At 33.3% G+C, this 20906-nt stretch overlaps 1 protein-coding gene across 2 annotated transcripts in view; it reads left to right on the plus strand.

Annotated features, from left to right (window-relative positions):
* Positions 1–16017, plus strand: part of LOC135835285 (uncharacterized) — a 58163-nt gene extending 42146 nt beyond the window's left edge. The window contains exons 2-3 of one of the 2 annotated variants that reach the window (XM_065349468.1): positions 4570–4625; positions 14731–16017. The gene's annotated coding sequence lies outside the window, so the exon portion shown is untranslated. The remainder of the gene's footprint in view (positions 1–4569; positions 4626–14730) is intronic. The other variant, XM_065349467.1, reaches the window with a different exon arrangement.
* Positions 16018–20906: the final 4889 nt, after the last annotated feature.

A 20906-nucleotide genomic window follows, 5' to 3' on the forward strand; every position in this document is an offset into this window, starting at 1 on the left:
AAATCAATGTTTATACCTATTCAATTAATTTTGAAACAATATTGAGTGAGTAATTTTCTACTGCTCCCTGTAGCTTTGATTATAATATTTTATTAATATTTTCATCGTTCTAAACGATTTTTACCTACTTATCTAGATTACACCACTTTTTGTAAGTTTGACAGTGTCATAAAAATTGCTCAGTTTATGATATTTTTTTTCTCAGAAAACTAGGAAATTATTCCAAAAGAGTATGAAAACTTGAATTTTTGATCAAAAAATCGATATTTATGATGAATGATTGTTCACTTCTTCGTCATTTAGAAATTCTCCTTCAGTCTATTCCATAGCTCTTTGGCCAATTTCGTTCTACATGATTCGAAATGTGAACTATGCTACTCGATCTGTCCATCGCATTTAAAAAATAAAGATCCGGTTTCCGAAGAACCTCACACAAGTACGAAGAAAATACGATTTTCTTCTCTCCATTTCTTCAACTAAATATATAGGAGATCAACTCGCCAAATCTTTCGCCGTCGAGTGAAACTGGCGACGCGGCGCGGCGTTGGAAAAAACAACGTTAATTAATAACGGCGCGCGGTGCGGCGCAGCGCGTCGAACAGCATTCTTTCACCGGTGCTGGAAACCGGTTGAACGTCGAGCCGAGTCGCGGAAAAAACACACCGATAATCGTCTATTTGAACGCGTTTTTATACGCGAAAAAAAGCAACGTTAACGTTACTTACTCGTATATTTGCGTTAATACACTACTCGGTCTCGCGTTATGTTTCTGGGATTCCATAAGCTCATCGTACACATACGGGAAATGGCATGGTATAGCCTGACTTCTTCGCTGATACTGTACCAGTAAAATTGACTATCTCTTCTGCGACCGAGGTGCTCCTGCTCAGTACTCATGCTCTCTTGAGCTATACGTATTGGGAAAGTAACTCTTAACCTTTCGGCGGCACATTATGAACTTCTCCGTCTCTATTGGGCACCTAATGCAATATAGAGGTACTCGATGTATGTTGTAGATCTGTAATTTGTATGTATATGTAAGTGGACTCTATGATGATGGAGTCATTGAACCTATATAATTTTATTTTTTTACAACACACGTAATCGAATCGAAGGTGAGGCCGAGACGATGATAAAGGTATGAAAATTGAAATGGACGAAGGCAACCGATTATAAGTACTCGAGTATTAAGAATGGAATTCTATACGCGTGTCATTAGATCTCGAGCCAGCATCGTCGTCGGGCACCCAATAACGAGGTGTAATTTTTCAAAATCATTCAACACTTGTAATTAGAACACGTCTAGACTGGTTGGATGATGATTAGGAAGAGCGAGAAGTAGAGGAAATGCTCGTTAGAATTTCACAAGTCGGTACATTCGCGTCAAAATACCTCGATACACGATACGGATGATTAATTGGGATATCGGTCATTAGCAATCGCATTTTTATCGTGCTCGGATTTGTTTGCGAATACCAACACGTGAGCATTCGCATTTTTCAACAGAGTAGAGCTGTGGAAAGTGTTCTTATGCATCTTTTGATCGCTTTGAATTAATATACCTACTTAGGACCACACTCGAAGTTTTCATTCTGGTGGAATAGGAAAAACGTGTCTTTCGAATTTACTTACTATCTGGTTACTTCTTCGGTAAATCTACGCCAATATTTTTGAGAAATTCGAAATTTGGTGTTTTTTGAGGTATGATGGGCTATAAGAAGATGCTGCAGGGTTGAGTCTAAAAAATGAATTTTAATGGATTTCAATTTTCGTCAATCTGCTACAACAAATTTTAGAAATTTTTTCTATTCTTTTTGGAAACAAGGAGAGGTGCTCAAAGTACACTGAGGGATTTGTTAAGGCTCGACCATAGACCCCGACCCGTACCCAAACAATCAGCCATCCTTATCACGATGTTGGACTTGTAAAAATTTACTTCGTTGATCGTTGATCTAATCACAAGCAATAAATAAGATGAGTTCTGAGTAATTTTATCAAATTCAATCGCTAAATCATACTAAAAGAAAGAAAAAACGAAGAAAAATCCTACATGTAAGGTAATTCCATCTTTGGAAGTTTTGAAAAACACTCAGTTTGCTCAGCAGCAAATGATACTCGTATGTAATATCTACAACTACAACAAAGAACTTTGAAATTGCAATACAATGAATAAACACTAGAAAGAATTTTTCCCTTCAAAATACAAAGTTTTCTCTTCCAGTTGTACATTGCGTTGTGTTATTTCGAAGATTCAACGGCGAGTCTTCGCATTGGCACATACTACATGACCATATAGTCAAATTTTTTTAAACAATTGCTGGGAAATCATGAAATTTTCGCATAATGACGATTCGACTACAGTTTTAAGCGAATTCAACACCACAGATCGCACATAACATAAAACTGTCATTTCCCAAGTTTCATTTACCTACTACTCGTACTCATTATAGGATTTTTCATTATTTTCGTATGATTTAGCGATTGAATTTAATAAAATAACTTGGAACTCATCTTATTTATCGCTTAGAATGCTTATGATTGGATTAACGATCAACGATCAACAACGTAAATTTTTACCAAGTCCAAAATTTGTGATAAGGATGGCTGATTTGTTTGGGTACGGGTCGGGGTCTATGGTCGAGCTTTGTTAAGTTGCTTGCCTTATGATTACCTATTTGGTTACCTATGCATTTAGCTACCGGTTGCCCAGAAATATCATGAACCCCTGACAAAGTCTTTCATTAAAAATATAGATTGGTAACATGAAATACAGTAAAAGCTCGTTATAACGCTCTTCAAGGGACCGAAAAAAAAGAGCATTATATAAGCCGAAACGCGCTATAAGCAAAAGTCTCGTTTTAAAGCTGATGAGTGTAAACAAAAAAAGTGTAAGTAGGTAATAAAAAGAAGTTCAAACGCGAATATTATTTTTGATTTTGAACAACCAGCTGTATTATGTACTTATTTTTAGAAGTAAAAAAATCTGAAAGGAACTACATGTTAAAGTTTGATGTCAAAAAATCATTACTTTTTTGTATGCATTTCCTTCTGTCTTCTCCATATGTTTTCCATTTACATATCTTCCTGCAGCTTGTGGTCACATTCTATAGTCCGTCCAAAATAAGATCGTCAAAACAATCAAACTGCAGTAGACAATTCGGCATACCAAGGGGAAAAGCGATTACGTCGATTCACACTGCCCAACGAAAAAGTGCTTTTTTCACCCTGTTACAAAATAATACAGACTACCAACTGCCACTGTGTAGGCACATTCCAAAGGGTAAATTAACATAAATGTATTCTTCACTATTGGAAGTGTTTTTGTGGTGGTTGATTTTATGATTTTTTCCTATACCTTTTTCCATGTCTGTGTTTTCTTGTAGTGGTAAACTTCCATTTCTGTATTTTCCTTGTATTAGTAAATGATTGGGAGAGGATAATTTTTCCGGTATAAATATTATCCTCTTTTTAACAAAGAACAGTGTTGGTTAGTGCCGTCTTTCAGTAATCATCCTAAATTTTAACCCTTATAAATAGTTCGTGCAACTTGACTCTTTCGATTTTATAATGCAATATCAGTGCGGATTAATTTTAATAATTTTAAATTTTATAATTATTTGAATTTTATTATGAATGGTGCATGATTTTTAAATAAGTATTTGAATTTTGCTACACGAATTGTGTGTATTTTACGATTTTCTAATTTTATTTGCGAATTGTGCGCTTTATATTTTTACTGACTTCGAGTTAATTTTTCAATTTTTTTTTATCAATTCCAAATTTTTGTGCAATTTTAATAATAATTTAATTACTCAAGTCTTTTTCTCTTTATTTGACCATTTTCGCGAATTGTAATTTTATTATCTAGTCTTGCCAATTTTTTTTTTCAAGGTAATTTTAATTTTTAATTTTCACGTGTGTTTGTATTTATTATTTTATGAAAATTAATAAGTAAATAATTTTCAACTTTCATTCACTTATTTTTTGGGAACATAACATTTTGTAAGTATTGTTTTTTGTTTTTAATTTTGATTAAAATGTTAAAAATAGGCTGAGTGGAGATCTTTCTGAAAATTTGGTTGAAAAAAGGTAGGGATTTTTTCAACAAAAAAAAAAAAACCGTTAGATACTGTGATCAAGTTCTAGTAATTTTCAATTATGGAGGGGGGGGGTCAATCTGACAAATCTTATGACATTTTCTGCAGTTTTGTCAAATCATCATTCAATTTTGAGAATTTCCGATTAATTCTTTGTCTATTTTTCAATAATTTAAGCACTTCAGCAGTCTGTGTAAAATTTTACCCAAGTGAGACATTTTCTCACATTTTGGTCGTTTTCTGATGGTCCATCAATTTTTGATATTTTAAGTGATTTTCACAATCAATTTTACAATTTTTATGATACATTTCTTTGTAAATATTCATTTATGGCTCTTTATTGGACGTTGAGATTGTCAGAATTTTTACTTCGCCCTTCAACCATTATTATTTCATATATCTACCTACTTATGTGTTGATTGATCAATAATTTTATAACTAACTAATCCACCTAAATTTTACTTTGTTTCAGGTGAGTACAAATTTCCTTCCAAAAATGATGGAATATGAACTCGCGTGTGAGAATAAGTGAGTAATTTATAATCCTTATGAGAAAAGTTACACAAGTCACTTCTACACCTGTAACCTTTTATTTTCAATAGCAAATCAAAAAAAAATTCTAAAATCACGGAATTTGAAAATCAGCTGAAATAGTTGTTCATCAGGTTTAAATCAAGATGATCTAATTTTCAAAAAACGAATTTGGGAACAATAAATCAAATTTTTGAGTTTACAAACAATTTTGATTTTTATTGATTTTTTGAAAAATCAAACTTGGGTCAAAAATGGAAAAAATCAAAATTTTACCAAATAGACCAAGAAAGCTGAAATTTGGTGTGAGCCATGTTTTCGACCCTCCAAATCGATTGGAAACGGTTTCGAACTATTGTGAGTGGTAGTACTGGAGCACCCTAGGAGATTTTTGAAAATTGAAATTTTCACCACATTTTACCCATTTGAGTTGTTGAAATGAAATTTACTTAGTACCCCATTTTTAATATGCTGAGTCGATTGGAGGTGGTTTCAGGCTGTTCTGGAGCCTGCGGGTATATTTTGGAAATTTAAGATTTTCTAAAAAGTGGTCTGAAAACCGTCCAAATTATCTTAGCGTCATTTTTTTTTTTCAAAATACAGGGTATCTAACAGGTAAGTAGTGAAAGTTGTGAAAAAGTGGTGATTTTAAAACTGGATGGTGAAAGTAGTGAAAAAGTAGTGCATATTTAGTCAAAAAGGTGGTGAAAAAATAAAAAAATTCAAACACGTCACAAAAACTTTCAAATTATTGAAAAAATTGATTGAAATTTTAAAAAACTTTTTATACAAATTTTCGTTCAATTTCAATTTTGTTGTACATTTTTCAGAAAAATTTTATTTTGTTAATTTTGTGTGTGGGGGGGGGGGTCAAGTAGAGAGCTGGATTGAAGAAAGGTAATGAAAAATAATACAAGTAGTGAAAAAGTGGAGATTTTTTCAAAAAAAAATTCTGTTAGATACCATGACAGAAGATGAGAAAGATCGCGTTCAAATCAGTAAAAAATAAAAATCAATAGGTACCTATGTCACTTTTAAAATTTATTTTGAATTTTGATCAAAATTGAGCAATTTTTATATATGTGGTAGATACATTCGTTATGATTTTCAGCAACCAACTTGAGAAAAAATATCACATTTTAAATTCATCATCGAAAAAATATGATCCGAGAAGAAGTTAATCGTCCAATATTAGCCATGAATTCTAGCCCAATTACTTCAAATCGTTTCGCAGATAGCTCGAGAAGAAATTTTTCAGAGGAGAAAATCAATCAGCTCTGGATCATTAGGTTCCCCCTTGCTTCTCCTCCAGTTACCTATCCGAGCTACGATCAACCTGGCTACAAATATTTGACTTTCGTACGTTTTGAAGGAAACTCTCGGCATTTTTATTGTGAAAACAAAACGAAACAAGGTTCTCGGTATCGTAGTATCTTGGGTATCTGAGACCTGAATAATAGATAATTGGCTCGACGGGAGTACATTGTGCGCGTTATCTGAATACTCTCCGGAGGTATTAAAGGTATTAGAAGGATTCTGTGTGTGTTGTGATAGGAAAATGATGACGAAGAAGAAGAAGATATCTCTGGGAAGTACGAATAGAGGAATTGTAGTTTACCTGTTGAGATGTGGATGTTGCTGTTAGCGATTGACTATGACTATGAGCGCGGTGCATTCTACTTACGTTAGATAAAACCGAGTAGTTTTTCAACTATCCTATATTTTTGCTGCTGCTATGTGTGGCTCGTCGTTGTCAAGAATGCAGTCCAACGTGTAACCGGTTACCTACCTGTTCCTTATTCTTAATCCGTAGCGTGTGCTAAGATATTCAAAAATGAAAAAAAAATCTTATCAAAACGGAAATTTACCCCTTGAAAGTGATATTCAATCGAGAGAGGTTTATTTTATACCACATGATGTCTTCTTATAGCCCTCATGAGCTGAAAAAAGCAACAAAAAAATACTCGAATTGGATACTTTTTTGTAGAGAATTTTTTCAATTTTTTTGCACTTAGGTTTTCTGGAGCAGATCCAAATCAACCTTTCACCGTTTAAAAAAAAAAACATTACACGGCTGTCATTTTAGCGTCACCTTCGCGATACGATTACGATGGCGGGGGTGAGAGGGGAGATCGGCTGCTATGGCGCTGCTGCGTTATCAATTTACCGGAGTTATGCAATTAATAAATATTATAAATACACCTCTGGTTCTATAGCCAAGATTATGCTCGAGGAGTCGCGAAGGGAGGAGATTTTTTTGTCGTAATCGTGTTCACGCTTCGTGTCGCCTTTTTTTTTTATGGACCTAAAGTCAAGGTTACCTACATAACTCGAAACGTTTACCGAAACCATTGGGTATTTACTTATAGCTATACGAATCTTGGTGAATGCAGATTTCGTATGATTCAAGAATGCAACCTGTTGCATTTTGTATTACCTACGTATTCGTACATTTGGTTGCATTCATCGCGACACGTACATGGTACCTAATGGTACTTAACTGTAAATTGAGAAAAATTCTATCTATCTAATCGGTCCTCCTGCAACAAACCGGTTGCTCGAGGAAAATTTTATTTGTACGACTGGACGACGATGTCAATGGTGTGACTTGCGGACTTGTGCCTTTTCTTCCTTATTATAATGTACGTATTTTAATTCGGTATTCGTCGTTGTCGTCGACGACGGTCGAAGAATGCGACATTTCGGTTGGTCAGTTCGATATCATGCTGTGAAACAATGGGTGATTGGGGACAAGGGGGGTATGGGCAGATCGAAGTAACAGGTTGCTATAGCATGTGGATAATGCTATGACGACACAAGACTCTGGCATCGCATACACGCCACACTCGCACTTATAAACAGGTATATTTAACGTGTACCGCATCACTGGACCGTTATAAAATATTAGGACTCGGAATTATAAATTCCAAGAGCGCGGGTATATTATTATTATGTGTAGTATGTAATATGTACGTTTTTATATGTATAATATATTATGTAGGTATGCGAGAAAATAGAGTACGAACGAGAAGGGCAGAGAAAAGGGTATAATATTCGGTTTGATGCTTGTAATGTGTAGTGTAGTTATCAGAATTAGGTAGGATTTTATTACGTAGGTTGTGCATACGTTTACGTACGTAGTTGAGCTGTCTCAGATTGCCCTCATCTATACGAGTATTCGCGTCAGTGAATTTTTTAATAGTCTGATTGTGACCGATATTGGGTAGCTACGAGTATATATGATCAACGTGTGTGACGTATGATCGGATATGGTGAAGAATTAGGTTCATGATGTGGGAAGTTTTGTGATTATTTTGTGAGAGAAGGAGGAGTAGAAGTTCACGGATCGAGGTTGCTGAAATGTTACACGAGGGACTGAATTTTTGTTATTTTTGTGGAATAGATGCATTGAAAAATGGATAAATTGTTTTGACAAATTTAGTGGAGGGGAAAACATATCTTGGATTTTGACAAAAATTGGCGAAAAAGTTGCTAGTCGTAGGGTAATTCTCAAAAAAAGTTTAAAAATCGTATAATGGGTGGTTTACTTGAATACTATTGACAATTGAAATTTTTTTCAGTGGTATTGTGTAGATACCAACTCAGGGGTCACGTGCATGTAGTTTAACGTCCCCTAACCCCCCCTCCACTATGGGTCAAGTCCCCCCAACCCTGAAAACTCCATCGTCGTGGCCTGTAATGACTTAAATTTTTCAACTTCATCTTCAAAAATGAATTACACTATCACTTTTTCTGAAAAAAAAAAAAAAAAAATGGTACATTGTTTCAGTGATAGCAGTACTGTGCCCATTTCACAACCATCAAGGAAATACAGTCACCCCTTCTCCGAATGGTAATCTGTGAAAATTGTACAGATTACCATTTTTCAGATCCATCGCCGTGGCTTATCATTCTCACGTTTAAAAGAGACATTTTTTTTTTCTTGAAAAAAAGAAAATATTCAAATAGTAAGTATTTGATGACCACAACTTTCAAAATTGAAAAATTATTGATTCTATTACTAGTAAAACAAGTTTTAGTTCTTTTTTTCTTACGTCGTGGATAGTACAGTTTGGTATTTCGTCGTGGCTATCGTGATTTTTTGTCCACGGCGAAGGAAAATACCTACCCTATTGTGTTCAAATACTCCCATTAAAAGGTACCTGGTACCTACTTGATGACCTTTTTGTGAGCTAAAGCTACCAATAACTGCTCCAATTATACCTATACCTACCCAAAAGTAGTGAACGGCCTTTCCAACATGTGATACCGATTTTTTTGAAGCCCCTGCCCTCTCCCCTATTGAGGATGACTTGGGCCTGAAGTCATTTTAGGGGTCCTGGGTATGCCTACAATCAAGTCCATTTTTTAAAAAAAATCAAAAAAAGGTTTTCATTTTTGAAAAATTTTAGTACTGAAATTTAAACTTTTTTTGAGAATTACCCCGTACAGGATATCAAGCCAAGGGTCCTCAAAGTTGAGTCATGCTAAAACTTGTGTTTTTTTTGCCACTTTTGGGTAATGTCACCTCAAGCAGTGCCTCAGAAAAAGTTCGATTTCAGTTTCTAAACCTCCAGCTGACTCATTGACTTTGAAAATCGATAGCCTACCACTTGTAGCCCACTTTCAGCGTTTTTACGGTTTCTGTTTGATTAAACGAAGTTTTCCCACCACTGAAAATTCCATTTTGAGGACAACTAAGGGTAGATTCATTCTCAGCTGGCTAAAATCATGGGTACCCCCTTTACAGAAAAAATTTATCTCAAACACGCGTTGATGCAGAATTTTTCCATTGAAAAAATCGGTTTTTTGACCCCCCTGGCTGAAGGTAGAGAGGTGGGGGGGCGGGCTATGGGCTCAAAATTATTTTTTCAGGGAACTAAACATACTCTGTGAGTCATATCGGAATCCAAGGTTGAGAGCATTCTGCCTATCTTAATGGTTGGGGGGGGGGGGGTACCCTTTATACTTCAGGAAGTATAGAACAGACAAAATTGAATAAAAATTGGAAACAACGATAGTTTTGATAATGATGCCAGTTTTTTAGAAATTTCCGTGCTTTCGTGCCGGTAAACACTCTGAATTTTGAATTATTCGACATTTTTGTTTCCAACTCCATTTTTCAAAATTTGTTCAAACCACGTCTGGCTAATTGTCTGAAAAAATTCTGAAGGACGGTCTGGGGGAAAAACTTGGGAAAATTCCAGTCCTCCTCCTCCCTCCTCCGACACATTACTTCGTCACGCCTCTGCCAGCAGCACCTACACTTTCAAGTTGTTTGAATATTGCAATCTTGTAACTACGAAAAATATTGTGGATTATCGTCGAAGGAAGAAATTAACCTTGAAATTTGAAAGCATCTACGTACAAACTGCATCGAGCCCAGCCTCTTTGAAACATTCACTCTTCAAGGTTTACGCGGAAATAGAGGACGGCAACGCTGGTGGATGGCGCCAGTTCGCGATAGCGAGTAAAGAAACCTTATACAATTTTAATTTTTTACCAACATCGTTTATAAAAATAATGACTAACAATACAAATCTCGAAACAAAAAACATGCGATGGACGTCGGTAATTATCAAAGAGATAATAATCTTTCGGGAAAACAAGGGGGAAATACATCACAAAACACGGAGTTGCAGCAGATTAAAACGTAATGGCCGAATTTTCAAGCAATTATTCGTATCAGGAAGGTATATACCTACATAAAGTGATTCGGGATATGTACTCAAATAATGATCCAATTCAATAGTCTGCATTTAACGAAGAAATTCGACTCGATTCAAAAAAATAGGCAATGTTTAGATACTCGTAGTTGTGGTTACCTCGTTCACAATCACTTTTCTAGGATTTAGAAGGTAATCAGAAGTACCTGTTGCTATACAGCTGCGAATGCGATCTAGGCGCACAACTGTACACGTGTACACTGTACCGTGTACTCATAATCAGATCTATCAAAAAAAAAAAAAAAAAAAAACACTCTGCATTATATCTGCGAAATTCGCTCTATCGATTAATCGTTCACTCGTTTATAAACTGCTATGGTCCATGATATCGGCAATTTCAATCTCATGTACCTATAGCTCGCAGTTGATCTCTATAGTGAGTATAAATCCAGGTAGATAGTTAAATACGTCTTGTATTCAGTATTTGCCAATATACGATATAAGGGTGTCTTGGGTGTAGTCCAGATACCTTTCAGCTACGTAAGGTAAAAGTTACACTTCTCTGATTTGAGCCAGATCTGGGTTTAAGATACAAAATACATGAACGAGTTTGTCTATTAGTATTTAATTTTTTTTTTCGTTTCTGGTTCGTTTCAAAGCAATCGATTAGATCTAGAATCGAGAAATTTTTATGATTGATTATTACAATCAGGTAGGTAAATTCCTCTTCCACACGTACATGGAGAGAAAACGAGTGACGGGCAGATAGATTGAAAAAATATAAAATAAGTACGTACCTACAGATGGTTCGTAAGGTTATTCTGATTTTGGGATGAAAAAATAATGTACATTAAAGAAATTTATCTCGTCATTTTCACTTTTTTCATCGCTAAATTGTCAGCTTAAATCGATTGTTTGTGATGAAAAATTTTACATTTTTGAAATTTATGTTTCGTCACAAAATTAATTTCCAGGTTTTTCCTTTAAAATTCTGTAACATAGGACTTGAACAAAATTTTTCAAACCGTACAAAGGTAGATCAAAAGACCAGGCAAAAATTTATCACCTGTCAAAATTTCAAGTGCTGAAGTGCCTATTTCGATTTTTGGTGAATTTTTGAAAATCAAATTTAGGCCAAAAATGAGGGAAAAAATCAAAATTTTACCAAATTGACCAAGAAAACTGAAATTTGGGTTATACTCTATTTTCGACCTGCCGAATCGATTGGAAACTGTTTCAAACCATTTTGAGCAGTTCTGGAGCCTCCATCAGATTTTTAGAATTCGAAATTCCCACAAAAGTTCATCAAAATAGAGTTGGATAACCGAAATTTACTCTGCAAACTACTTTCAATACGCTACGAAGTCAACTGCAGGGGGATTTCAAGTCGTTTTGGAGCCTCCAGCGATTTTTTTGAAAATTGCTGGAGCATCCAGCAGATTTTTGAAACTTGAAATTTCCTCAAAATTTCATCAAACGGAGATGGAAAGTTGAAATTCATTCTGCAAACTAATAAAATTTCAATACGCTAGGAAGTCGACTGCTGGTGGATTTCAAGTCGTTTTGGAGCCTCCAGCGACTTTTTCAAAGGTCGTATGGCGTTTTTTGGAGAATTGAAATTTCCAAAAAGTAGCTGGAAGCTTCGAAACCATTTGAAACCACCATGTAGTCGACTTCATATCGCATTGAAATTAGTTTGCGAAGTAAATTTCAGCTTGCCAACTCCATTTTGTAAAATGTTGCGAGAATTTCAAGTTTCATAAATCTACTAGACGCTTCAGTAATTTTCAAAAAATCGCTGAGGGCTCCAAAATGACTTGAACCCACCTGAAGTCGTCTTCAGAGGGTGTTAAAATTAGTTTGCTGAATAAATTTCAGCTTTCCATCTCCATTTTTGATGAAATTTTGCAAAAATTAAAAGTTAAAAAATCTAGTGTAGGCTCCAGTAATTTTCAAAATTCGCTGAAGGCTCCAAAACGACTTGAAATCCCTCTGCAGTACTTCGTAGCGCATTGAAATTAGTTTGCAGAATAAATTTCAGCTTTCCAACTTCATTTTTGTGTTTCAAAAATCTACTGGAGGCTCCAGAACTGCTCAAAACGGTTTGAAACAGTTTCCAATCGATTTGGCGTGTCGAAATTAAGATATAACCCAAATTTCAGCTTTCTTGGTCAATTTGGTAAAATTTTGATTTTTTCCCTCATTTTTGGCCTAAGTAAATTTGATTTCCAGAGCCACTTTTTTTTTGAGTACAAGGGCTAGAAATGTTCCTTAGGACAGTAGATTTTTGAAGCTCGAAATTCCCACAAAATTTCCTGATTCACTCGAAATATGTAAGATGGAGGAGTCATGAGTCTAGCAACATGAATTTTTTCAAAAAATTTTGGCTGAATTGTGCATTTTTTTCACTATCTTAGCAACCAACTTTTGAAATTCGAAAATTTTTTGCGAATTCAACAGGTGGTCCAAAAGTTTTAAAAAGAGGTGCAATTTATTCAAAATTTCGAATTTTCTTCCTTGTTTTTTCAAATTTTTTGCCACAATGGTTCAAGAAAATACAGAAAAAAACTTTTCAAATCATAAGTTTTCGTTGGGCTACTTGGCTTTTTTTCAAATTTTCTGAAAAATGGTTATTCAAAAACAATGGCGAGATAGTTTTACAAAATCTTGAGTAAGGAAAGATATGAAAATTTTGCAGGTCATTGCATCGAATTTTTTTTTTAATTCAAAAAAGTAATCCAAACATCACAAAAATATCTTGACTCTGGTTTTCATTTTCAATCAACTGTACGAACCTTGTTAGAGGTCTCGTGAATTTTTTTTGACAATTATCTCATTTTTTTGAATAAAATGATGAAATGAGCAGAGAGGGCGGTGAGAGAAGAGTGGATCTTGAAATCGTGTACCTTCATGAAGAAAAATATCAATAAAATCTTCCATTAGAATATTTTTTAATTCTGGTGACAATCTAAAGATTTGATTTTTTGAAGGGGGGGGGGGTTAACTGTGGGTAAATTTGACAACATTGACGCTGTACGAAATTTCATTTTGAGAGTAAGAAAAAGGAATGAAAAAAAAACATGAATTTAGCTTTCGGATTTTATATGTAGTAAATACCTTGAACATAGGAAATTTTTTGATATTTTAGAAACAGTTGGGACTGTTGGGACTTCTGGCAGTTTTGATTGGAATGCATGGGATTTTTTTTTTTTGAAAAATTTCAAGTAAAACAGCATTATTTTTGGTGTGAAAAGTTCATTTTTCTATTTTCCAACTTTGGTTAGAGAAAGGAAGATGAAAATAAAACTTTTGAATAATTCAAGAAGTAAAAACCCATGGTTTTGGTAATTCTTTGATTTTCCCAGCTTCCTCGGTTTCTTCCCAACTTTTTCCAACTCACACACTCAACTTTTCCAGAAAATTCCCAACTTTTTGCCAACATTTTTCTGTTGGAATGGGAAGTGAGACCTCCCCCCCACCCCTCTCCGTTTGGCACGCCTCTGGATGCTGAACAAATATGTAGCCTAGTTAAATAAATGCATTTCACAATCATGCAATTTGAATTAGATGCAAATGCACGTAAAAAGATGGTTTAGTTTAGTCACATCGCCTTGATGTTGTCAACGAGGCAATATTGTTCTCTGGTAATTGCGAAACTAGATTACGATGTGCTCGTACATTAACTCTTAGTATTAATCGTGCTCTTGGTCAATAAAATCTACAGAGAGGTACCTGCTGCTCTTTAAATGAATACACCTACGTGCCTGCCTTCTTGTTGTTTACTCTGGAGAGTGGAGAGTTCGCGTTAAATAACGTTATAAATGCTCGCATCATCATCGCCTCATCGGTACAATGCTGTAGGTATATTTGAAAAGGATGAAGTAACGAATAAAAAAACAGACAAGCCCCAGGTGCTAGGTGAGAGGTAAAAAAAAGAAGAAAAAAAATTGAATAAGGTAAATATACAGCCAACAGCCTCATACTGGTTCTCAAATCGTCATAAACAGCGGAAATCATTTGGACAGGTATGAGAACAATGCGATGCTTCTATCTCGCTCTTTTGGTCTCGGCAAATATGCAAACGTGTAGTGGGTATGATGTTGTATGGTACCGTACGTACGTTCGTATACTTAGTACGCTTAATTAAAAAAATAATCATGTTATGAAAAAATAAAAATGGCGTATGGATGATGTGGTATGGTGTAGAGATAGGGATAGACAAGTTTTCGCGCATTCCTTTCGAGTCATGTGTTGTTGATGATGGAAGATGGATAGGATAGGTGCAGTTTGAAAAAAAAAGTTGAGATATTTGAGAGTATAAATTTGAACCACACTCGTCTTATTTCACTCGAAGAAATAACAAATTAATTAAAAATCATCGTCCTTATTCTGATCGAAAACATACTAATTTGATATTTTTTTTCGTTCTGTTACAGATTTTATTTTTCCATTTACCCTGCCCGAGGAATCTCGACATGGCCAACAGCGTTGTTGATGAAGAATCTCGTCGACCCAAAGGAGGAATCACAATTTCCCTACCGATCGTATTTTCTTCATCGTGTGCAGTAGCCAGAGCCACCTTCCCCCATATCTATGCTAGTCTTTACATGGTTTCCCTTATTCTCTCTTTTTCTCTCTATATGACGCACAAAAAAGAAAATCGACGACGATGTTACGAAGCATGGCTCGCAAATTTTACCTTAGTTATATTATACTATTTATTCGTAGTATATTTGCTGAAAGTTTTTAGAAAAAGAATTCGTATGCGTGTGTGTGAGCGTGTGTGTGTGTGTTTGTGCGCAAAAAAGTTACTATTTTTATGGAGGTATCGACTCGTACTTACCCTAAAATAATACATCGTTTATATCGGAGGCTGTGTTCATGAGGTAGTCCAGAGGTAAACTGCAGTAAGTATGTGTGTTTTCAGGAGGAATCTGTTGTGTATATGCTGAGTTGGTACTTCTTGCAGTATACATCTGGATGACTCTCGTAATTCGAATAGTCAACTTATTTGCGCATGATTATACTAAATGTATGCCTGTGTTTGTGTTAGTATTGTTCGAATCTTTATCGCATAATTTCTAAGTAAGGTACCATAGGTATAGTAGATTATGTGTTGATATATTCGTTAATTTTTTTTTCTATTTTTTTTTTTTTTTTTTTTTTTTGGTAATACTAATACGTTTTTTTTCTTTTTAGAAATAATTTTGTAAAAAAAAAAGATGAGACGTTTATCTTAATTTCGATATTTTACTTTTACGTGCCATTTTTTTAAATTATTTATTTTTTCGTCTCGAGCGATGTGTTTTTTTTTCTATTTTTTTCCCCTTTATCGTTTGAAAATTTTAAGACTTTTTATCGTATTAATTAAGAATGCGCTATTCGTTTTTTTAACAATTTATTTTTATGGAATATTTACCGTGTAAATATACATGTTTTTACTTTAATATGTGAAATGGTTTCGTTGTTGTTGTTCGTGATTGAAATGATCAGATTATCAGAACATGTGAGAATCGATGATTTTATACCTAGTCAAACTCGAATATTGATAGCATTTTTCTTTGAATTTTACATGAGAGTAACTTTCTCCAAGTTGGTTAGGAAATGGAGGATGGAAGGGAAGGGGGCAATTAAAATCTCCTAAAATGTCAACAAAGTAGGTATCAGTCTTCTAAAATTTCTTTAACGCCAAAAAAAAAAAAAAAAAAAAAAAAAACTAAAAATCATGCAGAAAATTGAAAATAATAATTCTGAAAACGAGATTTTGAAAAAATGAAAACCCTGAAGCAAAAAAAACATTGAATATCAAAAACTAAAAAGTAAAAGAGAAACAAAAAAAATTGAAACAGAAGTTCAGAAAAACGGAAACAAAAAAATCAAAAAACTGACAAAAGAAAACCAAAAGATATGAACAAAAGCTGAGAAACAGAAGGAAAAAATTCGAATGTGAAGGCTGAACAAAAATAACGAAAACAAAAAATTAGAGAAACGCTGAAAATTGATTTTTGAAAAAATTGAATCCAAATAATTTTTGGAAAAATTGAATTTAAATAATTTTTGGAAAAATTGAATCCAAATAATTTTTGGAAAAATTGAATCCAAATAATTTTTGGAAAAATTGAATCCAACTAATTTTTGGAAAAATTAAATCCAAATGATTTTTAGAAAAATTAAATCCAAATAATTTTTGAAAAAATTAAATCCAGATACCTAATTTTTGGAAAAATTAAATTCAAATAATTTTTGGAAAAACTAAATCCAAATAATTTTTGGAAAAACTAAATCCAAATAATTGAAAAAAAAAAAAAAAAAAAAAAACAGAAATCTGAAAATAAGAACGAAAGCTGAAAAAATATTCGAAAACAAAACTTGAAACTGAACATTATAATAACCTAAATATGTAGGTAAACCAAACAATCTAAAAACCAAGCCAAAAAAATCGTTTCCACAACTTCCTTAAAAATAAGAACGAGATGTGAAAAACAAAAACAAACGAACTTTAAAAAAAAAATGGAAAAACAGATTGAAACAAAAACTTAAACACAGAAGCAATGATAGAAAAAGCAAAAACCCACAGAAGAGAAATGGAAATCATAAACTTGACACCCCCACCCCTCAACAAAAAAATCTGAAAGACAAAATCGAAAATGAAGACCAAAAAACCCAAGAACCAAAATCAAAAGCAAGCAATATTTTGGAAAAATATGAGTCAGAATAATAATAATAAAAAAGAACCAAACTGTAAACGATAACATGACCTAAAATTAAAAAACGAAATATGAAAAATAAAAATTGGAAAAACTCGAAAAGAATACTGAAAATTGATCAAGAATAAAAGCCAAAAAACGTGAAAACTTGAAAAAAAAGTTGTTTTCACAACCCTCTTTACAGAAAAGAAGTAGAATTTTTGAAAAATTATAAAAGTAAAAAACCCCCCAAAAAAACTTTAAATGTAGATAAAAAACTGAAAATACAAAAATTCAAAAACACAGCAAAAAAAGTTGATAAATACATAGGTAAGTACAAAAAATAAAAACGAAAGCTAAAAAACAAAAAAAAAACTCCATTGCTATAACAAAAAATGTGAAAAAAAACGAAAAATCTAAAAATCAAATTTAAAAAAAAACAAAATTTTATAAAATTGAAACAAAAATTGAAAACTAAAAAAATCTAAAACCCAAAAATGAAAACCAAAAAAAAGGATGGTGGAAAAGAAATTATTCGAAATCAGCGCGGATCAGAATTGAAACTCCATAAATCAGAAAACAAAATAATAATTAAAAGCAAATAAAAAAATTAATACTAAAACTTGCAAAATTAAAAGCGACAGCTCATAAATTTTTTAAAAACCTGGAGAACTTGACCCAAAAATAAATGAAAAACGAAAACTATAAAATCTGAAAATCAAAACTAAAATCAGACTGAAAACGAAATCCGAGAAGTGACAAAAAACAACTCCAAATCAAAACCGAGATCTGTACCCCTCCCCCCCCCCGAGAAAAAATTGAAAAAATAATTTGATATTGAAAACGAAAACAGAAAATCCAAAATTAAGGAAAAAATTGGGAAATGAAAACGAAAACTCAGGAATAAAACTTAAAGTTGAAAACCAGAAAAAAAACTTGAGAACTAAACCGAAAATTGAAAAAAACACCCAAATTTCAGAAAAACTGAAGCTATATTAGAAATGGAGAAAAAAGAGCAAAAAGCAAAAACTGAAAACGACGAAACATAAAAACCAAAAAATCTTAAAAGTTAAATCCAAGGTAATAAAATTGTGTAGCACGAAATGAAAAAAAGTAGGTAACGTTGAAAACTGAATTTTAGAAAACATGAACAACAGGAAAACTTTTTTTTTTGGTGTTTATAATTGCAAGATTATTACACCCGTGTAGAGAGGTGTTTAGATTTGATTTATTGAGTTAGTTTTTTTTAGTAGGGTTATGAATTTTTGGATTTTAGAAGGGTTGTCTGGGATAGTCATTGAATTTGAGTGTATTTGGAGAGATAGTCTTGTTTGAAAGTGAAAACCAAAAACGATTTCGAAAACAAAAACGTACAGCATCAAAAACAAAAAGAAAAATTGAAAACCATTAAGCCCAAAATGGGAAATGTAAACTAAAAATCAAAAACTGGAATGTTCTGGAATTTTGTGCAATTTTTGATTTCCTTGTGATTAGTTTGCATTTTATTTTCACTCTTTTTTCTTCGCTATTGCACTTGTAAAATGTAACCATGAATGGATTTTGAATCGAAGTTATCCTTCCTCATGCCTACTCCTTTAAATGATGAAATTCTGTTGCTCCTGCAGTGGGTATCTAATCTTCCTTACAGAATAATCGTGAGGCATGAATTACTCGTACGAATAACCTTGAAATTTTCTGAGTATGAACCTTTGAGGCCGAAATTCTAGAAAGTTCTTAAAAGATATAATATTTAGTCTGTTTTTTTTTTAAAATCAAAATCACATCTACCTAAGTATCAAAAACGACTGAATTGATTTTCATCCAATTTTTAACATGCAAGTTCGCATCTTTCTAGTTCAATCTAGGTACACTTGTACAATTTGAATCAAATGATATCAAAAACACTCATCTAATTCCTCTTAATATCTCGCATTATCGCATTTTAAATTCCAGTTACCTCATACTCACTTCGGTGGCACGTACCATGTTTCTGGAAAATATATCCTTATAAAGGTGGTCATAAACAATTACAATGCTCTCTGGCTCGAGAGTCGAGAATGCAATGAAATCGTATAAAAATGTCGATTACCTCATGACAATAATTCTCATTATAAATCGTTGATAATAATTATAACTTTCATTGCGGCAGTAATTAAGCGAACAGCTCGTACCTATGCTATAAATACAACAACCTATCTACCTACCAGGTACGCAAACCAATGTGTGATTCGGTGATAAAAATGAAAGAAAGAAAAAAAATACGTAATAAATTTTCGCTTCATTACGTTCTCTCTTTTAAGCTGCACGTACGAGTACCCCATACATACATATAACTAAATACTATAGCACGAGGCCATCATAGAGAGCTATGTAATTTCATAGGTGAATGACTCTGGGCATCGAATTATTAAGACTCGATAATTTCCATACGGATAATAATGTGGATTTCGAGTTCGAAAAGCTGCATGTTGGGAGACTTACGATTAATGGAGATGTTTTAAAAGATTTCTTTCTAAAAAAAAAAAAAAAAAATTAATAAATAACTGTTTACGAGCTACTAGATTTAGAGGTATATTATAAGTACCTACATAAGTATACCTGGTGGATTTTGTGGCCGGTGAAATCGTACAGTCATAAAAATTCTATGGCTACTTGTATATGAGTACTGTAAAGTGTTGATTTGCATCGTTTGAAATGGCACTTTGAAAGTATTTATAGATGACTTCTTTTTCAAGTGAGTATTTCTCATGTTGTATGAAACAGGGTCTGGTTAATTCTTCTAATACTTACTATAAGGTGTGCCACTACTGGAAGTTCCTCTCTCTTTTTATTTGCACGTGTTTGGTGATTGTATTTACACATATAAACAATAGGAAAAGTTACCTCATGACTGGGTACAAGGATGAGGTATATAGGTACCTGTAAGAATATGAAAAAAAAAGTTACACGAAAGAGAATAGAGAAGACTCGATATGAAATGTGTATTACCATTTACAGAAATGCGGCCGAATTGAAATGCTGTTCATGTAAATCGATATTGTACCTAGTAAAGGCAATACAGGTATTGTAAACTTTTATTCGCCATTTTTTCCAGCTAACTTTTTACGAGCTGTTTGATCGTATTTTCCAATTTCTAACGCTGGTTCTGTCCTCCCTTTTGTAGGTTCCTGTTTTGGCGTCTGTTCGGTGAAAAGTGAATGAGTAGAGGAAACTGGGTCAGAGAGGTTTATTTATCATTATCAATTAGAACACTGGTAGGTAGGTACTTACAGGAATAATGAGTTGATTTTCAACATTGAATCGATTCTGTTTAATTACTGATGTAATCGATCAACACGTGTTGTTGATATTTTTTTTTGACAGGTTGAAGAATTATGATGGCTGTTCCAAAAAACTGAAAGAACTGGGTGAAAGTGGGTTTGGATGATTTGAGAGAATAGTGAACTCAAAACTGCATTTGGTGTAAACAGAAATGACCAAGGCACCATTACTTTTTTTCGTGGTAAGTTTTAGAATAAGTAACTAAATTTTTATTTTTTATTGATTTTGAATGAACTTTCTCTTGATAATATTTCGAAGAATTTTCTGATAGTGATTTAGAATAACTTTTTTTTTGGTTTATAGTCATTCTGAATGAACTTTTTTCATGATTATTTTGAACGAATTTTTCATGGTGATTTTGAATACATTTTTTTGTGGACGTTTTTAATGAATTTTTTCTCAGTAATTTGGAATTATTTTCAACTTTATGAAGAATTTTTTGTGGCGATTTTAAATGAATTGTTTCGCGATTTCAATAATTTTTTCATGTGATTGCAAATTAATTTTTTGGTGAAAATGGATTTTTAAACTGCAAACTTTTTTGGGGCGGTTTGAAATGATCTTTTTGTTATTTCAAAACCTTTTTCTCATTTCTTCAATTAAAG

Source organism: Planococcus citri, chromosome 2, assembly GCF_950023065.1.
Source record: "Planococcus citri chromosome 2, ihPlaCitr1.1, whole genome shotgun sequence".
NCBI lineage: Eukaryota > Metazoa > Arthropoda > Insecta > Hemiptera > Pseudococcidae > Planococcus > Planococcus citri.